The sequence below is a fragment of the Lithobates pipiens genome, unplaced genomic scaffold (assembly GCF_037356315.1).
Source record: "Lithobates pipiens isolate NorthernLeopardFrog02 unplaced genomic scaffold, aLitPip1_a1.2 Scaffold_8, whole genome shotgun sequence".
NCBI lineage: Eukaryota > Metazoa > Chordata > Amphibia > Anura > Ranidae > Lithobates > Lithobates pipiens.
The window spans coordinates 62798323-62824327 of record NW_027507903.1 but is presented as its reverse complement, the minus strand read 5'-3'; the positions used below and the strand labels follow the sequence as shown (position 1 = coordinate 62824327).

The following is a 26005-nucleotide window of genomic DNA, read 5'->3' as shown; positions in this document are numbered from 1 at the left end:
GTATATTTTTCACCGGCACGCCTGGCAAGGATTTACCCTGACCGATTGACTACCTGCCCCAGATGCAAAGAAGATGATGCTGACTTTTTCCACATGGTCTGGTCCTGCCCTGGGGTAGTGGGATTTTGGAGAGGGGTCCTGGCCGATATTAATGCAGTGGGGGAGCTTACGATTCCACTTAGCCCGATACCTCTCCTGCTGGGTATCTGTGATTTTCTGGATATCTCCTGGGGGAAGAAACTGTTTATTTTTTACACTACACTCTATGCGAGGAAAGCCATACTACTGCAATGGAATCAACCTCTCCCTCCTACTAAACAACTGTGGCAGTCCCTGGTGAACGCGGCTTTGCCGCTTTATAAACTTACATATCTGGGCAGGAACTGCCCTGGGAAATTTGGGAAGATTTGGGCGGCTTGGGTTGAGGCGAAGCATTTGACTATTGTTTAGGCTAGGGGGAGTGGAGGGTGGGGGGAGGGAGGGGGGTTTCCCCTTTTTTTTTGGAATTTATGTGGTTTTTTGTGTGGTGGGGGGAGGTCTCGGGGAGGTTTTATATTTTATGTTGCAATGATTAGCGACTCTAAATATTGCTAAGAACTATCTGTGCTTATATGTGATACATTTGATTATCTGTCTACTCAAAATATGTATGTACCTTGCTGACGCATGTCTGTTTTCTGTTTTTTTTTGTTTGAAACATAAATAAAAATTCTTTGTTAAAAAAAAAAAAAGTATTTCATAATGAGCTAGTATGCGGTGCATATTAGCTCATTATGCCTTTTGCTTTGCAGGTTTAAAAAAAAAAAAAAAAAAGTGCGGGTTTACTACCGCTTTAAAAGGTGACCAGAACTCTGCAATATGAACTAATATGGACTAATCTGAACTGGGGTGGATTGCCCCATATCAGATTATTGAGGGAGGCTTCAGTTCGTAGGGTGTCTAGAAATCATAAGATATTTTTGGCAGATATTACGAGATCAGGGTTTAGGGTTTCCGCTACTATGCTGAGGTACGTAAATACTTGTACAACTTTAAAGTGATTGTAAAAGATCACCTTGTAAAACGACCCATTTAATTTAAAATAGATATGAAAGGCAAAACATTCTTGTATAGATATAAAAAAAAAACACATTATAAATACCTCTTTTCACTTTTTCATAATGATCACATTCCCTCTGTTCTCAGCTGCATAATAGCTGGGGGAGGAGAAGCAACAGCACACTGAGCTTGCCAGTGAAAGCTGTGCAGTAGGGGCATGTCAGGACAAACCTGATCATTGGAGGAGAGAACACCGAGTTCCCAGCATAGCTAGACAACTGACAATGGTGTGCTCTCCTGCTTAGTGTGGTCAGTTTTTATTAGGAAAGCAAGGGGACTAGCAGGAACACCAGGGATTTCATATAAAGGAAGCAATACAAAGAGAACAGGATACTTTCTCATACAAGTACATGGTACAGCAGGCACATATCAGCAATATGAAGTGTTAGGTTAACAAACACTTTAAAGAGGAAGTAAAGCCTCGGGGAAAAAAAAAATACACCCTGCAAGGCAAAGGCATAATGAGCGAGTATGCATAGCATACTCGCTCATTATGAATAACTTAAATGAGATCGAAGCCCCCAAAGCAACCCTCGTTCGAGTCCTCCGATGCTGCCATCTATCCCGGGGTGACTTCTGGGTATCGCTACTCTGGCACTGTTACTGGCTGGAGCCACGATGATGTCACTCCCGCGCATGCGCGCTGATGCCACCACTAACGCCATGATCACCGTTAGAAGGGGCATGCTCAGTACGCCTGCACCCGATGTCTAAGGCTCATGCGCCGTAGACATCGCTGTAGATATTTCTGCAAATATCTCCTAAACCTTTTAGGTTTGGGAGATATTTCTTGCACCTACAGGTAAGCCTTAATCTTGGCTTACCTGTAGGTTAAAGTGGTTGCAAGGGGTTTACAACCACTTTAAGCTGGGAACTGTGATGAATGTTATGAATTGTCTCAGGTTCCAGCAGGAAGAGCAAGCACTTCTCCCAAGATTTCCAAATATTCAATGGGTGTAGGACAGATTGGGGTCTTCTATGTATATCAAAGTATCATTGGCATAGAGAGAGCTATGTCTGTATAATGCAATTATTCTCAGCCCCTTTATAGTAGAAGAGGCTCTCAACATTATTACTAGAGGTTCCATGGCAAGGGGGAAAAGGGTAGGGTACAGCCCTGCCTAGTACCATAATGGATCTTGAAGGGATCCAAAATAGTATTATTTACCCGGATTTTCAACATAAAAAAAAAAAAGGTAAATAAAAAATTATAATCATTTTCTAAGCTCCAACAACACTATGATATATTTGTCATAGTACTAGTACATATATAAAAAATGTGTTGTGCTAAACAAATTCAATCCATACAATATACAAAATTGAAAACACACCAAATTCATGTGCAAAAATAAAGAAACAAAGATCATAACAAGTCCATATATGGATTATCCACGTGAAAGAAAGTCCACTTATAAAGCTATCCAATCAAAGTCCCATATATAACAGTAAGTGATCAATATTCCACCACCACTACTTCTAGCCCCCACCTAGAAGATACAGATGTAAGCTTACCAACACTAGAAGATCCTCTAGTTAAATAAAGTCAATAATGGCTCATAGAATAATCATCAAGAATGCATCACTGCTGGCAATGCTCAGTAGCCTCCATAAACATTTTCCAATATATCTTCCTCACCCCACCATCCATCCCGCAGAAACCTTCGCAACCTCAACCCTTCCCTTCTTCATTTTGCTGCTGATGGCCTTCATGACAAAATCGCACCCCTATCCTGCCCAGACCTAACCACTTCTATCTACATGCTGTCATCCTCCCTAGACATACTTGCTCCTCTTTCTACACACAGAACAAGGCCCCGTCTGCCACAACCCTGGCAAACAAACGGCACCAGAAGTCTCAAGCGACACAGTCGTGCTCTTGAGCGAGCGTGCCATAAATCTAAGTCCCTGCAAGACTTTACCCTCTACAAATCTGCCCTTCTCAAATACTCCTGCCTCCACACTGCTAAACAAACCTATTACAACATTCTCATCAAAACCCTCTCATCCAAACCTTGTCAACTCTTTTCTACCCTTAATTCCTTACTTCACCCCCCACTGCCCCCACCCACCAACTTGCTTACCGCTCAACAGATTGCCAACCATTTCAATAGCAAAATTGACACAATTTGCAAGGAGATATCCAGTATTCAACTTCCTCCCCTAGCCAACACAACACCATGCTCAATACTCTCCTCTTTTTGCTCAGTTACCACAGATGAAGTTAATACACTCCTCTCCATGGCCCACCTCACTACCTGGTCCCTGGACCCTGTCCCCTCACAATTACTGCTACCACCTTCCCACTCTATCCTTAACTCCCTAACCCACATCTTCAACGTCTCCCTCTCCTCCGGCACCTTTCCTTCCCTGCTCAAACATGCACTGGTTACCCCCATACTCAAAAAATTTTCACTAGACCCCACCTGTTTGAACAACTTAAGACCCATCTCCCTGCTCCATTTGCCTCCAAGCTCATCGAACGCCTTGTTTATGACCAAATGAGTCGCTACCTTATGGACAACAACCTTCTTGACCCCCTACAGTCTGGCTTCTGCCCAAAACATTCCACTGAAACTGCCCTACTAAAACTCACCAATGACCTACTAACTGCTAAAACGGCCACTACACCATACTCATGCTTTTAGACCTCTCTGCTGCCTTTGACACAGTTGACCACCTGCTCCTCCTCAGCAAATTACGCTCCCTTGGCCTCTGCGATTCTGCTTTATCCTGGTTTTCCTCCTACCTATCTCAGCGCACTTTCAACTCCCTCTCCTCCGCTCCCCTTCCCCTTCCCCTTCTGTCCTGGGGCCCCTCCTATTCTCGCTCTATACTTCTTCCTGGGCCAGTTGATAAGCTCCCATGGTTTCCAATACCATCTCTATGCCGACGACACCCAGATCTATCTCTCCATGCCTCAACTCACCCCCTCAATCTCTTCACAGATCTCCAACTTACTGAATGACATATCAGCATGGATGTCACACCATTTCCTCAAACTCAATCTTTCTAAAACTGAGCTTGTTATATTTCCTCCTTCACGATCCACCCCCCCCCCCCCCGTAACTTCACCATTAATATCAACAACACAACCATTGGTCCCTCCACTCATGCCAGAGTCCTGGGTGTAATCCTTGACTCTGACCTCTCCTTCAGCCCCCATATACAATCACTGGCTAAATCCTGCAGCCTTCACCTCCGCAACATCTCCAGAATTCGACCCTTCCTGACTAATGACACCACAAAGCAACTTGTTCACTCCTTGATTATTTCCCGCCTTGACTACTGCAACTCTCTCCTTAATGGCCTACCCTTAAGCAGGCTATCCCCCTTCAGTCTATTATGAATGCTGCTGCTAGACTAATACACCTCACTAATCGTTCCGTGACTGCTGCTCCTCTCTGCCAATCCCTTCACTGGCTTCCCCTACCCCACCGTGTAAAATTCAAAATACTAACCATAACATACAAAGCCATCCACAACATCGCCCCCATCTACATCACCAACCTCATCTGCAGATATCACCCAAATCGTCTCCTCCGCTCCTCCCAGGACCTCCTGCTTTCTAGCTCCCTTGTTACCTCCTCTTATGCTCGCCTTCAAGACTTCTCCAGAGCCTCTCCCATCCTCTGGAACTCCCTGCCCCAGTCTGTCCGATCAGCCCCTACCCTGTCCACCTTTAGGAGTTCCCTGAAAACTCATTTATTCAGGGAAGCCTATCCCACACCCACCTAACTGTCCCCGAGCCACCACATCAAATCATTCTCTGCAGCTATTACCTTTAGTACCACCACCCCTTTAGAATGTAAGCTCTACGAGCAGGGCCCTCCTGTACCTTTTGTATTGTACTGTAATTGTGTTGTCCCCCCTATACATTGTAAAGCTCCACCATCTCCCTTTAGAATGTAAGCTCTACGAGCAGGGCCCTCCTGTACCTTTTGTATTGTACTGTAATTGTGTTGTCCCCCCTATACATTGTAAAGCTCTGCGTAAACTGTTGGTGCTATATAAATCGTGAATAATAATAATAATAATAATAATAATCCAGTGCTCAGAGGGAAATTAGAAAACAAAATGCTCCACATAACATAACATAACTTTTTAAAACATTTATCAATCTTAAAAAATGGGCTCACAAATATTTAACAGCAATTGCACAACGAAAAAAAAATATATATATATATATATACGCCATATACAGTGATTCTACTGTCACTTCGTTACACAATGACGTCAGCACGCCACACCGCCCAAGAAGTAGTGGTTGTGGAATATTTATCACATACCTCTATATATGGGATTTTCATTGAATAACTTTAAAAGTGGACTTTCTTTCACATGGATAATCCATATATGGACTTTAATAATAAATAGTGGTATTGCGCTCCCAAACCTGAATAAATATCAAAAGTGAAAAAATGTCATTAGCATAAAAGGAAGGACAAATCTCAAATATAAAGCGAATCGTGTTGCCTGAATGGCTGCTATATTAATACTAGCGCCAATAAAGTGCTGGTGTGCAAAACAAACATAAAAAAAACCCAGACGAAGTCACGCGATAGTGACGTAACGCGTAGGAAAGCAGACGGACATCGGAAGTGATGTTCGCACACGAGCAGGACGCTCGTAGTTGTTTACTGTGTACTAATCGTTTCAACAATGTGAATAGTTTATAATTTTTAATATAAAAAACATATTCTACAAACTACTGCACTATGGTGGGCTCTATGTTTATATTTTGAGCATTCCTTCGGAGTTACCTTGGTTATTAACCTTGCATTAAGAAGTGGTGAGGACAGAAGGCGAAATAAGAAAACAGAAGCCCCTTCCTTGCTTCTCCCCTTTAGGAGGTTATATCTATGCTGTGCACCTTACAGCTGTAAGGTAATTACCTAGTGTACTCACGGGCTCAGTGGACACCTGGATATTAGACATGTGCGATTCGTTTCGTACGAATCTCAAATTCGTACGAATTTCCCTAAATTCGTACGTTCGGGAGGATCCGAAATACAAATTGCCATGCGTCTGAATTCTGTACGAAATACGAACTTTTGTTTACGAATCCGAAGGAGGAACTCAGCACAGCACAGGGATGGTGGGAGCCCCTCATCTAACGAAAATTTGTATTTCGGATAGGAAATTCTTCAACGGAATTTCGGATAAAAACCAAAAATCCATCAGCCTCAACTGTCATATTGAGGTATATTTTTGCCGTTAAATTCATCGTAACGAACGTTCATACAAGTTAACGAACCTAACGACAATTCGTATTTCGTACGAATTAAAACGGAATTTCGAACACGAAATACGAAGTACGAATTAATTTTAATACGAACCATAACGGAACAGAACAAAACTAATTTATTGACGGCGCCCATGTCTACTGGATATCACTGCTACTGTGTGGATACTGTTTGCCACATATGTGTGATGCTTGTTTCACTATCGTGTGGAGGACGTTATTCACCTTCTATATAGATTTTCACTTTGAGTGACACTATCACTTTGTTATTTTTTTATCCATCTATTTATTTCACTTGTTTCTCACATATATATAACTATTAGTTTTATTTACATATCTATAAGTGTGTATTATATATATATTTATATTTGGTGTTTTTTGGGTTTGTTTTGCACACCAGCACTTTATTGGAGCTAGTATTAATATAGCAGCCATTCAGGCAACACGATTCGCTTTATATTTGAGATTTGTCCTTCCCTTTATGCTAATGACATTTTTTCACTTTTGATATTTATATATATTCACGTTTGGGAGCGCAATACCACTATTTATTATTATTGTTTATTTTAATGAGAGTGTTTGACTCATACAGTGTGTGCAGCATCCATTTAGGCGTGGTTTTTAATTTCCCATAACAGCGCAGGAGCTTATATATATCTTTCATATATGGACTTGTTATAATTTTTGGTTCTTTATTTTTGCACATGAATTTGGAGTGTTTTCGCTTTAGTATATTGTATGGATTGAATTTGTTTAGCACAACACATTGGGGGTTATTTACAAAAGGAAAATCCACTTTGCACTGAAAGTGCACTTGGAAGTAAAGTTGCTGTAGATCCGAGTGGGACATGCAAGGAAAATAAAAAACAGCATTTTAGCTTGCACATGATTGGATGATAAAATCAGCAGAGCTTCCACTCATTTCAGATCTACCCCTTAGATTCAGAGCGACTGCACCTCAAAGTGCACTTGCAGTGCAAAGTGGATTTGCCTTTCGTAAATAACCCCCATTGTTTACATATGACCCTGATTCTCTACTGGGAGGCAAAACACTACATTTCTGTAACACAATTTTTTATTACTTTTCAATTAGGTATTTACTGAAGAATAGAGAAAAAAGAGGCATTTCTGCTAGAGATAAAATAACAGTTCATGAGAAAAAATACAATCACAAAAAATGAAGGCTTTGAGTAGTCAAATAATAACATCATGAGAAAAAAATAATTATTAATGATTATGGTATTTATCATTGTAAATTGAACATTTTGGTAGAAACAGTATTGTGTTGAAAAAAATATTTTAACATATCATGGTGAAAAAAATATTTTTTTCCCCCTTGCTTAGTAAGTTCCCATTGGATTCCCCAAAAATCACTCATATAAATGTGGAACCTTGATTTAGGAGTAACGCGGTTAACGATCGCTTTGAAAGACTAGCAACTTTTTTGTGTTGTTTCGCAAAATGAGCAGAATTCAAGCTAATGGGTTGTGCAGTACCGCATTTGGCCAGAGGTACGGGGGTGCCGGGGACACTCGGAACATTTTGGAGCTGTTCGGAAATACTCGGAAACACTCGGAAATACTTGGAAACACTCCGTTCCCGAGTGTTTCAGAGCCTTTATGAGTTCAGCCGAGCTGTCCCTGATTATTTCCGAGGCTCTCCGGTGCCCCCCCACCTGTAGCCACATGTGGTATTGGATGTAATAGAAGTCAATGCAGAACTAATTATCTTCGTTTCCATTGACTTCTATTCTCTCTATTTTTTTTTTCTTCATGTACTGCAAAACGGCCAATAAAGTGCTAATGTTCCCAATTGTGCCTAAAAGCTTTTAAAAGCTACAAGAAGCTGGCTCAAAAATGCTATTATGAGCATTTTTCATCCTGCGTTTTTCTGGCATTTTTTTTAGCTTATAGTGTGCATGGAGCCTGAATCAATCTTTCTTATCCAGGATTCTGTGGAGCCCTAAGCCCCGTACACACAATCCGAAATTCGTACGATGCCCGATTTTCCGATAATCTTACAGTTAGTATGGACCTTTCGACAGTCGATTCTGACTTTTCGGACCAAAAAAATCCTGATGTACAGGATATATAATTTTTGTCGTATGTAAACTCAATGTCTGATTTGCATCTAATTAGCATTTTAACTTCAGTTTGTTCAATTAAAGTGTTTGTTAACCTAAAAAAAACCCCCAAAAAAAACAAAAACAAAAAAAAAACAGATCCTGTTCCCTTAAAGCATGTTATACAGTGCTTGTTCTGTGTCATCATTTGGCCCCTTCTATCACCTAAAAAACCTGTCTGATCCTGCCTGGCTGTACCCTCCCCCCTGTAAACTGACCACGGTTTATCATGGCTGCTGAGCCATGACACTGTGGTCAGTTTATGTGCGTCCATCATCCACAGCCCTGCTTTGACCTTCTCTGTCCTCCTCTCCCCTCCTCGCTGCCTGTCTGCTCTTGTCAGTGTCCGCCCTTCTCCTCCTACTGCGCTCATAACTACTATAAAATCCTCCCATCCCTCTGCATGTGTCCCTGTGCCTGTCTTATATAAAAAAAAATGCCGATCTGTACGATCTATATCAAAATGGTTCCTGCCACTCACGTGACTCCTCGGCTCACTTTCTCTTCTCTTCTTTTTCCTTCCACCAGAGGAGAGAGCCGAGAAGTCACGTGAGCGCCGAGAGCCGCTTTGATATAGGTACAGGTCAGCATATTTTTTATATAACACAGGGATACATATTGTTATGTTACAGAGTACATGGGAAGTTTTTTTTATAGTAGCGGCTTAACAACCACTTCTGCTCTGAATATAAAACCAAGAAGCCGATTGGTTACTATACACAGCTGCACCAGATTCTGTGTGCATCAGATTTGGTAAATCTCCCCCTTAGTGCCAAATGAACTTTGTATACTAGTCTCATCATTATTATTATATCCTATAGCCACAACCAACTGATCATGCTAATGCCTTGTGAGCTGCATGTACAATAATACTTTGCAGGGTTTCCCTAAGACCTAAAAGTCATTACGAGAGATCCTCAATGGTAAAACAGGTTGGGAAAAACTGGTCTTAACTGTCCTATCTGGACTTTTAAGTGCATTTATACCGAAATACTACCCTTCTCCTCAGACTGACTGACAATGCTGATGTGCCCCATGTGCTCCTTCATCCAAAGAGGGAGCACTCTAATACAGAAAGTATGGTACCAGCCAGATCACCAGGTAAAAACAGGGTGAAAAATCCTAAAAAATAAATAATGCAGCCACCACATCTAAAGATTGGGAGGCTGGCATAACTCAAACTCTTGAATTGTGGTTGCCTACATGATCATACTTGGAATGATTGCAAAAATGACTTCAAAGGAGACCCAGGGCATTCTGTAAACCACCCGGGGTTATTGTTGGAATGCTTAAATAAAATGCCCCTTTTTTTAGTTTCCTTGCACAGTATTGGGTGTTCTTTGCAAAGTGAAACGTCACCAATTTCCTAAGATCTGGGGTAAATTCTTGTGCAAAAGGGAAAAAGCTTTTGCAAACTGAACAGCCTATTTGCCTTCAGTAAAACCAACCCCAGAGTGTGTATTTGGGAAAGACAGTAGGTAGTTGAAATGTAATGTTTTCTTTCCTGCACAGCATTTTTTAAAGAAAGCATTATTCCTCTGGGCTAGAAGCTGAGGTGGGACAGAGAGTGTCATGGAGCTGGTGGTTTCCCTCTATGGGGTTGATTTGCTAAAACTAGGGAGTGCAAAATCTGGTGCAGCTCTGCATAGAAACCAATCAGCTTCCAGTTTTTTTTGTCAAAGCTTCATTGAACAAGCTGAAGTTAGAAGCTAATTGGCTACCATGCACAGCTGCACCAGATTTTTCAGTTTTTAGTAAATTAACCTCTATGGGTCTCACAAGAGTTGAACATGTCAAAACTATCATGTAAAATACATTTTTCATAGGACTATCATATGAGAACCTAAAAAGTACCTCCAATTCATTCATTGTTGTCATTTTCTGAGACAGATATAGATATATATATATAAAAAAAAAGGTAGCTGGCAAGTATAATTTAAAACATTGTGATAGTTGTCCTTTATGGAAATGCAAAATTAAATCTAAAATGTAAAGCAGGACCGGAAATTCTATTATTATACAGGATTTATACAGGACAGTGTCAACAGTTTGCACAGTGCTTTACAATATGAAAGGAGGGCAGTACAATTACAATACAGTTTATAATCTGGGATGAAGTTTATTTATTAGTATGCATTTCATATTTTGTTCTGTGCACCAAAAGCAATCCTGGGGCCACTAAACAGTGATTGTACCCTTCACTGGCCTATCCACTCTACATGTAGTCATTCAGAGATATGACCCGACTGCCCTTAGAGTCAAGAGGGAGAAAATAGTGATAACATTTTTCCAACAAATAGCATTTACCCCCCCCCCCCCCCAACAAATCTCAACTCACACATGGGGTGAAGTGCACTTTCACACCAATGTATTGGGTGCATAAGGACCTTACCCTGACCTGTCCACACATGGGACAAATGCAGTCCTTCCACATTCTTCAAGGTACTCTTAAGCCTCATACACACGATCGGATTTTCCGAAGGGAATTGTGTGATGACAGGCTGCTGGCAGAAAATCCGACCATTTGCTCCATCGGACAATTGTTGTTGGATTTTCCATGGACAAATGTTGGATAGCAGGTTTTAAAATTTTCTGCAGACAAATGTCTGTTGTCGGATTTTCTGTCGGATAAAAGTCCAAAGTACAAACACGCATGCTTGGAAGCAAGGATGAGCCAGAAGCGGTCGGTCTTGCAAACTAGCGTTCGTCATGGAGAATTAACATTTGTGAGGTGGCAAATTATGAAATCTTGAAATGCAGCGCACATTCTATTCTTCTTTAATGGGATAATAATGAAGCTGCTTTGCTGGTGATACTGATGGAGTTATTGTAAACTAATTTTCAAAGGCTTTTTTTTTCTAGTGATATCAAGAATAATATTACTATGCTTTATTTTTTATTTGGGCAAGTTACCACAACACCATTATCCTGTAGTTCTTAAGATCAAACTATGTTGGTGTCCTTTGTCAATTTTACATTGTATTTTTTTAAATCAAACTACCTACTCCTAAACTGTCATTTTAAGTAAAACCCATACTGAAGTATTATTCTACACCATTTTTTATTGTGCATTAAAAAAAGAAAATAAATAAAATTAGACATGCCATCTTCCAATAGAACTTAACCAAAAAGTGCATTCTATGCATCCAAAAATATAGAAAATATACCAAATCAAATCATTATTATTCAACCAAAAAATAAGAAAAGCCTCATGCATGTGTCCTGCTTCTTAATATAGGGGGTCAACACTGCCAAGAGTTGGTGAAAGCAGGGGTCCATCATCCGGAGATAATTCCGAAAATCATCTGGATTATTCTTCTGGAGCTCTCGCAGCAAAGGCATATGACATAATTGTGACGATTAATAAAGCAACCAATTTTTGGTCCAAGAAATCCTCCTCCTCCTGTTCTTGGACTCGACTTGGGTCAAAGCAATAACTCCAAGGCCAATAATAAATAACACTATCTTTGAAAACTGAAAAGCATGAAAAGAAAAGCCTGAAATAAAAAGCGTGAATCAACACTCACCAAACTTCTACTAACACAAAATTAGCAGAAGGAGCCGAAAGGGTGGCGCTAAAGAGCTGAAAAACCATGTAGTATGTCAGTACGTTTGTGTTTGTTGGCCGACAATTCCTTGTTGCTTGTATGCAAGACAAGTTCCTGACCAACGCCCTTCGGACAAAAGTCAGAGGTTTTGTCTGCGGAAAATCAGATTCTGTGTACGAGGCTTTAGAGTCATGAGGGAGAAAATAGTGATCAAAGTTTTACAATCAATAGTATTTACCCCCCAACAAATCTCAACTCACACATGGGGTGGAGTGCACTTTGACACCAATGCATTGGGTGCATGAGGACCTTACCCTGACCTGTCCACCACATGGGACAAATGCAGTCCTCCCACATTCTTCAAGGTACTTTTAGTCAGTTTAGGGATTTAAACTACTCAGACCTTCAACTTATAAGGCCCACATGTCCTCACGTTATTTTTCAGCTGACTGCTTCAAAAGATGTTACACGGAAGTTACACTTATTATTATAATTTGAATTACCAAAGTGATATAATGTTTTTTGTGGAATTAAGTAGGGTTGGTCCTCAGTATACAAAGTGTGGCCCATTGCAAAAAATGATTCCATTCAATTCCGCCCATTGTTTCATTTACGTTTGACATGCCTAGTCTACACCAATGCACAATTTAGGTTTATGAACAGAACAGTTGAAGGAAAAAATAATCATGAGGTAAAATAATAACTGCATCAAAAATACCTCCTACATCTAATGACTGAACCCTAAAATGTCATTGCTGCACAATGAAATAATCAGACAAGAAACATGCACTACAGAAGGAGGACAATTCTTTTATTTACTGCTTATTTATTTCATAGATTTCTGTATCACCAAACAATACACTCTGCTTAAGAGCAAACCCATTGCTTCCATTTGTGCTTCAACACTAACCCTGTGATTTATTGATACTAAATATAAGATTTTTAAAGGACACTAAAAGCATTAGATCTACTTTGACAGAGACATGGAGTCACTGAAATACTAAATTAATCATATTATAACCTGTGGGAACCACTTGAAAAAACATCATCTAAGGAGACTGGTCACAGCTCATTGGAACTCTATTAAGTGTATGTTTTGGGAGAGCTGCACTTGTGGAACAAGCTAAAAGCTATGAATGAAAGTATTGGCACGGCATACTGTATGTTAGCCACAGCGGTAAGCTCATTGCAGTGTAAGTATGGATTGAACTGCCATTCCCCAGCACTCATAATGTCTTCAGGAGACATTATGCATCTTAAAAGAGACACTAGAGCAGTAATAGTTGTGAGTGCAAAATAAATCAAATGAGCACCATTATCTATACATGCAATTTTGTCTGTGTATATAGAGTTGAAGCTGTAGAAAGAGGTTATATCAGCACCATCACCCGGCAACATAGATAAACATAGCTCCCGACTGTCCCTGATTTTGAGGTACTGTCCCTGCTTTGGAGCAATGTCCCTCTTTCCTCCCTCATTTTGGTCTGAGCTATATAGATGTATATAAAATGCACTTTTTATCTATCAAAAAGTGTTTTCCAGTGCTAAACCTTTCATCCAATTTCTAAATTGCTGCGTTTGTATATTTCAAAAGCCAATATAAAGGAATAGTAGTGGTAAAAAAGCACTTGTGGGTTTAACCAATTTTTTTTTTGTACAATTCTCCTTTAAGGGAGTGTGCTAGGGGGTGTGTCCTATTCCTGCATACTTTTGCTGATAGGTGTCCCTCATTCCCATCTCAAAAGTTTGGGAGGTATGGATAAATACTCTCCAAGCAACATACTAATATACTATTAAAAAATCACCACAGAAGTTAAAAATCTTAAATACCTCCTATGCTGATAGTCAAAAAATACCTGGATCCTGTATAATTTTGGTTTGGCCTATTTAACCTCCCTGGCGGTATGAGTATTTCTGATTTTAGGTGCTGAAAGCGGTACAATTATTTTGCATGGAAATTTTATATTGTAGGCCTGCAATTCTTAGGAATAACTCTCTTAAATCTGTTCAAACCAGAGTCTAGTAGACATCCCGGGTATGATAACGTTTATAATATAATAAGCAACTATAAATAATGATAAAAAATAAAAATTATTCAATAATGTAATCAAATCCAAAAACACTAAAATTTGCTAATTTTCAGAATTGTCGCTGTCATTAAATTTAGTGTTTGATGACGGATCTCCCCACAAATCGCTATCACTCAATTGTGCAAGTGATTATAATTTATTATCACTGTTTTCTAGCTGGTCTAAAATCACTTCTGACATAAAGGGACACTTTTTGGTTGCTATGGACAATCTCCAAGTTCCAGGCAGAAAAAAAAAAAAAAAACTGTATTTATAATATAAAAGTGCATGCAGGGCACTGGACAGACCATTAGGGACAAAGGGGATGTTTATTTTTTTTTTATACAGTACTGTAATCTGTATTTTTACTTTTTTGAATTTGGTGCCGATCTCCACTCCCGTGCGTCGTAACGTCCAGGGAACGGAGCAGCACTCTGGCACTGTGTGAATCGAGCGGAGGACGGCAGAGGACGGCTCGCACACACAGCGGGGGGACATCGCTGGATCCAGGGGACAAGGTAAGAAAGTCTCCCTGTATCCAGCGATGCGATCCCGAGTCTGGCTCGGGGTTACCGCTCGTGGTACTGAAATTCCAGCCCGAGCCAGACTCGGGATTACCGCCAGGGAGGTTAATATGTCAGTGCAAAGAGCAATGCTGATAAGAAAAGTAGGATATTTCCTACCATCCAAAGAGATGCCATTTTACCTCACTCAGACCAGTCAAACCCCGGTTGGTATCTATTACTTCACTTCCTAGGAAGGTTACTCCACGACCTAGATTGTTCTTTGCCTTATCACCCAAGGTAGGTGTGTGTGTGTGTCTGTCAAGAACAATTTATAAATATTCAAGAGCTGCTACAATCACCTTCTTCCTAAGGTTCACAATTAAAGGGGTTGTAAACCCTCGTGTTTTTTCACCTTAATGCATCCTATACATATATACGTATGACATGTTTGATTTTTTTTTTTTTTATAAATCTTTTTTATTACATTTCTTAACAAACAAACAAACAAAAACACAACAAGACATCATACACATTGAGACAAAAATATAATAATACAATTTCAAAACCAATATAACAATTATTAAAGCGGTTCTGCACTCATAATAATACATTTGCCCATTCTGTTGCCTCTAGACCGTACATTTGATAATGCCACATGTTTTTTTTTTTTTAGTAATCTACCTTTTGTAATTCGTAGTTTTTTATTTTCCTCCCCTGCGGCGATGGGCGGTCTCTTGCGGGGATCAGCATCATTTCCTGCTGAAGCCCGCACTGTCTCCTGGGATCTCGTCCAAGTAATCCCAGGAGACATTGCGGCTAATGCACCCGAAATCTTGCGAGATTTCGGCTAATACACCGAGATTTCGGGTGCATTAGCCGCAATGTCTCCTGGGATTACTTGGACGAGATCCCAGGAGACAGTGCGGGCTTCAGCAGGAAATGATGCTGATCCCCGCAAGAGACCGCCCATCGCCGCAGGGGAGGAAAATAAAAAACTACGAATTACAAAAGGTAGATTAATAAAAAAAAAAAAACATGTGGCATTATCAAATGTACGGTCTAGAGGCAACAGAATGGGCAAATGTATTATTATGAGTGCAGAACCGCTTTAATTAAAAATGTTTGTTATTTAAAAAAATAATAATAATTGAAGCAAATGCCTGCCTATAAAGGACAGTGTGAACTGACTGTAATCACTTTAAAGTTCACACTGTCCTTATAGGCAGGCATTTGAGAGGCATTAAAAACGCCCCTCAAACGCCTATGCACAAGATACAATAGACAGCACACAGTGCTTTTCACACTATCAAAACATGAAGCGTTAGCGTTGCATCGCTTCAAAACTGAAGCCTCAAGTCGAGTCAGGTCTATGGTAGTGCCTACCATAGTGCATTAAGATTAGTTCATTTACTGTAATAGAATAGGCATTTGTGGAGCGGTTTTACCATGCCTTAATGCTCATCAAACATTTCAAAATTGACCATAGGGCAATTCAGGAGCATTTTTAACTCATCATCAACGCTTGAAAAATGCTAGTCTAATGCCCATACTATAGCTCATGAATGCGAGTCTAACATCCATACTAATGCTATAGGGGCATTTGTTAAGTGTTAGAAATTTAGTCAAGTGTGAACAAGTCCTTAAAGAGGAACTGCAGTCTGCTCACATAATTTGTAATAAAAACATCTTTGCCATTCTGAAGCTTCCCTCAAACTACTTTGCATATTATTTTAAATATACTGTGATTCTGTACTTGCCAAATATGCTGCAGAAATCTCCCTCCACTAAGTCTGGCTGCATCCATTTTAACTATGAGCAGCTGAAGCTTCTACTTGTTCACTTCCTGGATTTATACCGACACACCTCCAGCTCTGCAGCCATGCAGCTCTCATTGGCCCTCTTATGACTCACCCCCTCCCTTCCTAGGCAAACTCTCATGAGAGTGAGAGAGAGAGCTGTGCATGATGTCATAAGCCAAGGGTAATGACCAGACAAGAAACAGGAAGTGGTCTGTATATGGTATTAACTGGCAGAAAAAAAATGGTTTTACTATCCAAAGTTAAAACAACAACAAGGGCAGAAGATTTAAAAGATGGAAAGTTGAAAAAAATTACTGAAGGTCTGCTTTAAATATTAAATTTGAAAAAAATAAATAAATATATATATATATGTATATATATATATATATATATATATATATATATATATATATATATATATATATATATATATATATATATATATATATATATATATATATATATATATATACACACACACATATATATATATATATATATATATATATATATATACATATATATACACATATACATATATATATATATATATATATATATATATATATATAATACTACATTTGACACTAAACACACACAGCTTAATTTACATTGTCCCTTCTATTTCTGTATATGTATGATGGCACTGTAATTATTTAATAAAAAGAAAATCTAAGTACCTTTTTCCTAATTGATACCGCTGTCACACGACCCAGCTCTTTGCCAGCCTGTCTGCGGAGAAACATAAGCAGGAGAAGTTTGTAGTCCTCTGCTACTGGTCACATGTTCACAATAAAAAAATAGCTTTTGGAATACAGAGTAAAAATAAATAGTATCAATAAACTATTTAAATTGTCATAAAAATATATATTTGATATTAAACATTTATTATATTTGTGGAAATAACTTGGTGTGGGTGGATTAACAGGTTGTGTCATGTCCCCCCAGCCTATGTCTTAGAATAAGCGGGAGGTGAAGCCACCATCAATCTACATGTACTATATGTATTATTCTCCCCCCCCCCCCCTCAATTGTGTTTAGCTGGTTAGTGAACATTGAGGAGGGAGGGAGTGGGCTGTCATTTGCCACTGTGTATGCAGCCACATGTGTGACTCTATAGTCACATGGGCTGCTGAGATGTGATAGGGAGTAAATTCTCACTGTAGAAACATAGAAATGCCACCATAGCTGCAAAATCCCTAACTGAACTGGGGATGTGTACAGAAGGTGGGGATAGAGAAGAGCAGGATCAACCAGTTTTTTTTTTTTTTTTTACAGAATACAGAAAATTTATCTCATAGTGACTATGAGTGAGTATGAACAGCATGTGATACAACATTTATTGATAGTTTTTTTTATGATGTGGGTTTAGTGAAACACTTTTTATTTTTTTATTTTTAGTTTATTTGCTTTTTATTGCCATTTAAAAACACAAATACAAAAAGAAAAAGTGCAAACATGCAATTTAGCTCTTAGAAAAACAAAACAAAAAAACAGTTCAAGCATTGTATAGATATCCTCAACATCAAATATGTTATTTAATTATTGATATCTTTGGTAATAGAGCAATTTAAAGAGGAGGGCCGGTTATACAAAAAAAAAAAAAAAAAGTCAGCAGCTGCAAACACTGCAGCTGCTGACTTAATCAACACACTCACCTGTCCAGGGTGCCCGCGATGTCGGCCGCCCGAGGCCGACCCGTCCCTCGGCTCTCGGGTCCCGGTGCTGCCATTCCTTGTAAGGGAAACAGGCAGTGGAGTCTTACGGCTTCACTGCCCGTTTCCTACTGCGCATGCGCGAGTCCCGCAGCTACTGCGCATGCGCGAGTCCCGCAGCGCTTTCTGAATGGGACGCGCTGTGTTCTGGAACACACAGTTCCCAGAACACAGCGCGACTCATTACCCAGAAGACGCCACGACGAAGACAGAAGACAGAAGATCTCCGCGGAGGAGGAAGAGGAAGATTAGGAGAAAGTGCCTAGCAACAGGCATTTCTGGTAAGTAAAAAAAAAAATTTTTTTTCATTTTTTTTTTTTTTATATTTTTTTGTAATTTTTTATATTTTTTTTGTTTTCAGGGTGGCCCTCCACTTTAAGTTAACCATATTTAGGAAATCCTTGTCCATTGTGGTATGGAGACCAGTTATCGGGACTTTCCTTATGAAACATGAATGTCTAGGGGGGTTGGATTTTATTTTATTATCTTAGATGTGGTATTAGAAGTGGGAGATTTTAGAAAGATTGCAGTGCCTATAAATTGTGCAATTATATATATTTTTTTACTGTAGATCAACACTGCAAAGATACCCAGGTACTATACTGTAGCTACACAATGAAAGTATGGGGGTGGGACCTAATTGCCCTGCACTCTTCTCCCTTTGGAGTAATGCCCGGGACCAGGCGGGGCATGTGAACTCAACATAAAGACAGAACCCCGGGCTAGAAGTGAGCTGTACACCTTGTGCAGCTGTAAAACCACATGCCTGATCCTCTTGTGACACACACTGTCCCATATGCTGCACACCTTGTCTTCCAGAATGTAGCATTTAGAGCAGGGGTGCCCAGCCAGTGGCCCGGGGGGCACATGTGGCCCGCAGAGCCCTCTGATGTTGCCGTCGACCTCCTTTACTCTAATGGCGGGTTGGCAAGCCCAGATTCTGGATTGCTGACTCACCATCCCAGAGCATCAGTGTTGTTAAAGCGGAGGTCCACCCTAAAGTGGACCTTCCGCTCATCGGAACCCTCCCCCCCTCCGGCGCCACAATTGGCACCTTTCAGGTGGGAGGGGGTTGCAGATACCTGTACAGTACAGGTATCTGCACCCACTTCCGGGATAGCTCTCTGCGGAAAGGGGCGTAGATTACGCCCCTTTCCGCAAGTGCCCGCCCCTTTCCGCAAGTGCCCCGCTGCCTGCTGGGAAACACACAGATCCCAGAGGCAGCGGGGACAGTCCTTATTGCGCAGCGCGACTCGCGCATGCGCAGTAGGGAACCGGGAAATGAAGCCGAAAGGCTCCATTTCCTGATTCCCATACCCAAGATGGCGGCGGCAGGACCCGAGAGACGATCTAGAGATCGGCTTCGGGTGCCGACATCGCGGGCGCGCTGGACAGGTAAGTGTCCTTATTTTAAAAGTCAGCAGCTGCAGTATTTGTAGCTGCTGGCTTTAAAAAAAAAAAAAAATGCGGAGTCCCGGCGGACTCCCGCTTTAATGAAGCCAGCGGTAGAGAAAAGTGGCTACAGAGCTGCATAAATCGATGCTTCCTGTGTAGCGCCGCCTCCTGGTACAGGCAGAGTGATACCAAATGCACTGGGACATCAACAGCCAGCAATACCTGAATGGAAGACTGTTATTAAAGGTCAGTTTATTACTAAAATCACAGTGTATATATGGGCATATCTCTTCTGCAGGGGTTACTGGGCTGCTTTCAAACTGATCCGCAGGTGCAGGGCAGAACACCTGTGGGTTACCTGCACTGAGCCATAGACTTCTGTTATTACCTGCAGGTGTGATGAGTTTTCAGAAAGTGCACCACACCTGCAGGATATAATAGAAGTCTTAGGCCCCTTTCACACAGGACGGATCAGTAATGATCCGCCCCGTGATGATCCGCTTGCTCAGCGGGGATCGCTCCATTTGTCCCCGCTGAGCCGGCGGATAACTGTCAGCTCTCCGCTCTCCTCTATGGGGGATTGAATGAACATGGACCGTCTGTCCGTGTTCATCTGATCTGCTCTGCAGACAGATAGAAAAATAGGATTTTCCTCCATCTGCAGAATTGGACGATATCGTGTGTCTGCGGATGTTCATCCGCAGACACCCGCTATCCCATAGGGATGCATGTATGTCCGTATTTCATCCGCAAACGGATGGATGAAATACGGACATACAGTCCGCATGTGTGAAAGGGGCCTAAGGCAAAGTGCAGCTAACCCGCAGGAAAGCCAAAGGTGTACTGCACTGCACTTGCAGTACAGGTAAACCACAGCACGTCAGTGTGAAAGCAGCATTAGGCCCCTTTAGCATGATCGGTCTGACCCAATCAGACCCTCTGTTCACCTCTATTGAGCCACAGATGTAAACAGACTTGTGGGCGTATATACCCACCTACCTCCGATCCGGTCCAAAAAAAAACAAAAAAAAAAAACACAGAAGAGGGGGATCCGTCCCATTCCATCATGGCAGATCAGATCAGAAGGCCTATAGAGTAGAGCGAACCATGTCTGTCTGCTCTGCATATGCAGGGTGGACATGGACCTGACATCTGCTCGCTCTACTCATTGTGGCCCGCGGCTGGTTACTAAGTTGCTTAAGTGTAGGGTAACCAGATGTCCCCGGTTTCAGGGGACAGTCTCCGGATTGAGGACACTGTCCCCGGACCAAGTCTGTCCCCGGTTTTGTCCCTGGATTTGACTTCAACAGGAGCTGGGGCAATTTTCAAAGACAGTCAGTGCAGAATAAAAAAAACAAATTCTGAATTACACCCCCCCCCCCCCCCAGGTCCTACTAGCTTAAGGGGTGTATTTTTTCCATTATCTGTGTCCCTTTCTGATGATGATGTGCTGGTCAGAGTGGATGGACTATTTCTTCAGTTTCCGGCACATGCCCATTCAGCTCCGCTCACATGTTATTCTGCCTTGGCTCAAATCCCGGCCAGCCGCCTGCCTGATTATCTCCTTGCCTTCCCCGACAGTCATTTTCCTCCGCTCCCCACCCAGTAGTAGCTGGGGCCCGGAGAGTGAGAGCTGAGAGGCTGTGAGGCAGGCGGAGGTGGCACCTGGCAGAGAGAGGCAGCTGAGCTCAGCTGACGATGTCCAGCAGCAGGAATAGAGGGGAAGCAGATCCAATCGTGGGGCTGCCAGTGCCTTCAAGGCCTCAACACAGGTGTGCTTTGGGGGTGTCTGTGAATAGACTACTTTGCACTGTGTCTGTTTCTCTGGCATAATGGATGGTATCAGAACTCAAAGACAGCAGCACTTATTGGTCAGAAGTTACCAAAATCAGCACCCAGCAGCCATGTTACATAGTAGGTGAGGTTGAAAAAAGACACACGTCCATCAAGTCCAACCTATGTGTGTGATTATATGTCAGTATTACATTGTATATCTCTGTATGTTGTGGTCATTCAGGTGCTTATCTAATAGTTTCTTGAAACTATCGATGCCCCCCCCCCCCCGCTGAGACCACCACCTGTGGAAGGGAATTCCACATCCTTGCTGCTCTTACAGTAATGAACCCTCTTTTCTTCTAATTTTAATGAGTGGCCGAAAAAGTTTTACCCCTATTGTGGGGTCACCAGTTTGGTATTTGTATATTGAAATCATATCCCCTCTCAATCGTCTCTTCTCCAGAAAGAATAAGTTCAGTGTTGGCAACCTTTCCTCTTATCTAATATACTCCAGACCCTTTATTAGCTTCGTTGCCCTTCTTTGTACTCGCTCCATTTCCAGTACATCCTTCCAGAGGACTAGTGCCCAGAACTGGACAGTATACTCCAGGTGCGGCCAGACCAGAGTCTTGTAGAGTGGGAGAATTATCGTTTTATCTCTGGAGTTGATCCCCTTTTTAATGCCAATATTCTGTTTGCTTTGTTAGCAGCAGCTTGGCATTGCATGTCATTGCTGAGTCTATCATCTACTAGGACCCCCAGGTCCCTTTCCATCCTAGATTCCCCCAGAGGTTCTCCCCCCAGTGTATAGATTGCATTCATATTTTTGCCACCCAAATGCATTATTTTACATTTTTCTACATTGAACCTCATTTGCCATGTAGTTGCCCTCCCCATTAATTTGTTAATATTATGTGACACACTGTGACAGAGCCAGCCAGAGCCATGATAGAGTGCCCGCTGCCTGTGAGTTATCATAATGCTGATGATCTTAACCAGTTGCTGATTGCCTGATAGCTGATTTACTGCTACAGGGGGTCGCACTGCGTTGATCCTGTGTTTATGGGTGTCAGATTCAATCAGCGGATCCAGCAGACTAGTGGTCTGCCTATGTAAACAAGGCAGTTCACCAATCTGTCAGTATGGAAGACATTGATCCTGTGTTCCTGCAAAGCAGGTACAGTGATCTATGTTTTCCATTAGTAAAATCACCTGCTCCACATTGAGAACACTTGTTAAGCACACATTTAACCCATTGATTGCCCTAGATGTTATCCCCTTCCCTGCCAGTGTCATTAGTACAGTGACAGTACATATTTTTAGCACTGATCACTGTATTAGTGTCACTGGTTCCCACAAAGTGTCAAAAGTGTCACTAATGCCACGTACACACGAGCGGAATGTCTGACAGAAAAAGTCAGACGGAATCTTTTCATTGGATATTCCCATCGTGTATGGGCCTCATTTGACTTTTTTTTTTCGAAAATCCTGACGGACCTAGAAATAGAACATGTTTTAAATATTTCTGACTGAAGCAATTCCTATCGGGAAAACCGCTCGTCTGTATGCTGTTCCGACAGACCAAAAACGGCGCATGCTCTGAGCAAGTACGAGACGGCAGCTATTGGCTATTGAACTTCCTTTTTCTAGTCCCGTCGTATATGCTGTACGTCACCGCGTTCTAGATGGTCGGAATTTGGTGTGATCGTGTGTAGGCAAGACAGTTTCAGCGGAAGTCAGTCGGAACTTCGTCGGAAAAACCTTCAGAGTTTATTCCAACGGGAAAACCAGACGTGTATACACGGCATTAGTGTCTGATTTGTCCACCCCAATATCGCAGTCCCGCTACGAGTCACTGACTGCTGCCCTTACTAGTAAAAAAAAGAAATATGTCCCCGGATTTCATTTAAAAAATCTGGTCACCTTACTTAAGTGGCCCTCGCTATTTAAAAGGTTGGGCACCCCTGATTTAGAGGGTGACACCGCTGTGCTTGTGTCCTGCTCAGCCAGTCCAGCTTTCCTCTGCCACCTCACTCCCAGTGACAGAATGGGGTAACGGCCTGCACTGAGCGGACCTCATGCATGCACTTAATTACCTCCTTCAGCTCTCCCATACCATGCAGCTAGGTCCTTGGTGCATTAGTGTACCACGAGTTTGGTTCTGAATACTCTTGGGGCACCAACCGCTAAAGAGAGCCAGGACCTGTCACCCATGCCTGCTACCACCCTTCACTGTCTGGCTGCTATTACATTCCTACCAGTTCATGGTTACCCATAGCAACTACACTCTTCCCGCCAACTCCTTTGCTGTGTGAACCCTTTGTGGTGGCCTTCCATTCCTACCTCTTTGTCCATATGTGCTTTACAGACCCTGGTCTTTCAATACACCATGTACCTCCATGCACCCCTTTATATAACTTCAGACCAGGCAGTAAACAGTTGATAAAGATTTACTGAGCATACTGATAGGTACAGTTCAATAGCATATTGTACGTTCAGCAATGTTCTCCTCTAATTATCAACAATAAGCTGCCCAGTGCATACCTTTATCAGGTAACAGTTCTTAAAGTCCGTGATCAGAGTCCTATCTAGGGATGAGCCGAACACCCCCCGGTTCGGTTCGCACCAGAACTTGCGAACGACCCCCGCGTTCGGCACGAACGTTAGAACCCCATTGAAGTCTATGGGACTCGAACGTTCGAATTGGAAAGTGCTAATTTTAACGGCTAATATGAAAGATAGTGTGCTAAAAAGGGTTTGGCGATCTGCCTCCTGCCTCAGGGGACATGGGTCACTGCAAAAAAAAGTTTTAAAAACTACCGTTTTGGCGGGAGCACTGATTTTAATGACGATTAAAGTGAAAAAAAAAAGTGAAATATTCCTTTAAATATGGTGCCTGGGGGGTGTCTATAGTATGCCTGTGAAGTGCCACGTGTTTCCCGTGTTTAGAACAGTCCCTGCACAAAATGACATTAAACGGAAATAACACCATTTAAAACTGCTTGCGGTTTTAATGTTATATCTGGTTCCTGTAATATGGTTGAAAATCATTCAGAAAAATGGCATGGGTAGCCCTCCCTGCCCATTACCAGCCTATTTGGGTCTTGTACGCATATTAAGGGGAACCCCGTACCCATATTAAAAAAAGGAAATGCGTGTGGCCCCCAGGCCCTATATACTCAGAACAGCAGTATACAGGCGGTGCAAACAAGACAGGGACTGTGTAGGTTTGTTGTGTTAAGTTGAATCTGTTTGTCATTTTCAAGCGGTACATTTTTAAAGTGTAGCTCCAGTCAAAAAAAATATCTTTAAGCTTTTTGGAAAACATAGGGAAGGGTTATCACCCCTGTATAATTTGTTTTGTCGTCCATCTTTTTTCATCTCACTTGCTGTTGTCTCCTTCCGTTTGCAAGTAGGAGATGTTTGTAAATTGGATGTTTGAAAGTAGGGGCCTGCCCTATATGCTCTGCAGAAATGGCGGAACAAGGTGTTGGTTTTGCAACAACATTGTAAGCCCTCAAAGTGACTCTTGGTGGCCGCTGGAGCGCCCTGCTGTGAACGATTATATCAAGAATTGTAATTACATGCCATTGTTGAACAGTGGTAGAAAAATTGACCTTTGGTGGTTGTGGTGCTGGTGCCACAACACTATAAGTCCTCACAGTTACTCTGGGTGGGCACAGGAAGGGGCCCTCCTGTGAAATATTATATCAAGAATTGTAATTACATGTCCCTGTTAAACAGGGGCAGAAAAATTGGGCCTTAGGCACTGGTGCCATCACACTGCAACCTCTGCCATACACTCTAGTTTTATTGCAGGAATTAGCCCTGCTGCAAAGCATTGCATCAAAAATTGTACTTAAACGCCCCTGTTAAACAGGGGCAGAAAAATTGGGCCTTAGGCACTGGTGCCATCACACTGCAACCTCTGCCATACACTCTAGTTTTATTGCAGGAATTAGCCCTGCTGCAAAGCATTGCATCAAAAATTGTACTTAAACGCCCCTGTTAAACAGGGGCAGAAAAATTGGGCCTTAGGCACTGGTGCCATCACACTGCAACCTCTGCCATACACTCTAGTTTTATTGCAGGAATTAGCCCTGCTGCAAAGCATTGCATCAAAAATTGTACTTAAACGCCCCTGTTAAACAGGGGCAGAAAAATTGGGCCTTAGGCACTGGTGCCATCACACTGCAACCTCTGCCATACACTCTAGTTTTATTGCAGGAATTAGCCCTGCTGCAAAGCATTGCATCAAAAATTGTACTTAAACACCCCTGTTAAACAGGGGCAGAAAAATTGGGCTGCTGGCATCACCCAGAACCAAAAATGTTCTTCCAACATATCAGCGGAGGAGGAAGAGGATAGACAATCAACATAACAGGACAGTCACTCAGCATCAGCATAGGCAGTCTTGAAGGGATGTGGTATTTCAAAAAAAATTATTCGGTTACATCAGCTTCAGGTGCTTGGTAGCTGTGGGTGATCCAAGACTGATTCATCTTGATGAAGGTCAGTCGATCAACTGATTCGGTGGACAGGCGCACCCTGTGATCGGTAACGAAGCCACCAGCAGCACTGAAGGTGCGTTCCGAAAGAACGCTGGATGCAGGACAGGCCAGGAGCTCAATTGCATACTGTGCAAGCTCTGGCCAGTGATCCATCCTCAAGACCCAGTAAGCCAGAGGATTTTCAGTGGGAAAGGTGTCCAAGTCTGACCTTGCCCCTAGGTATT

General features: G+C 41.8%; 1 long non-coding RNA gene across 1 annotated transcript in view; it reads right to left on the bottom strand.

Annotated features, from left to right (window-relative positions):
* LOC143961334 (uncharacterized) overlaps window positions 1-23859 on the bottom strand; it is a 128403-nt gene extending 104544 nt beyond the window's left edge. Inside the window, exons 1-2 of the long non-coding RNA XR_013270446.1 lie at window positions 23815-23859; window positions 17065-17116 (exon numbers count right to left, since the gene is read on the bottom strand). This is a non-coding gene — a long non-coding RNA (uncharacterized LOC143961334). The remainder of the gene's footprint in view (window positions 1-17064; window positions 17117-23814) is intronic.
* Between the last annotated feature and the right edge of the window lie 2146 nt (window positions 23860-26005).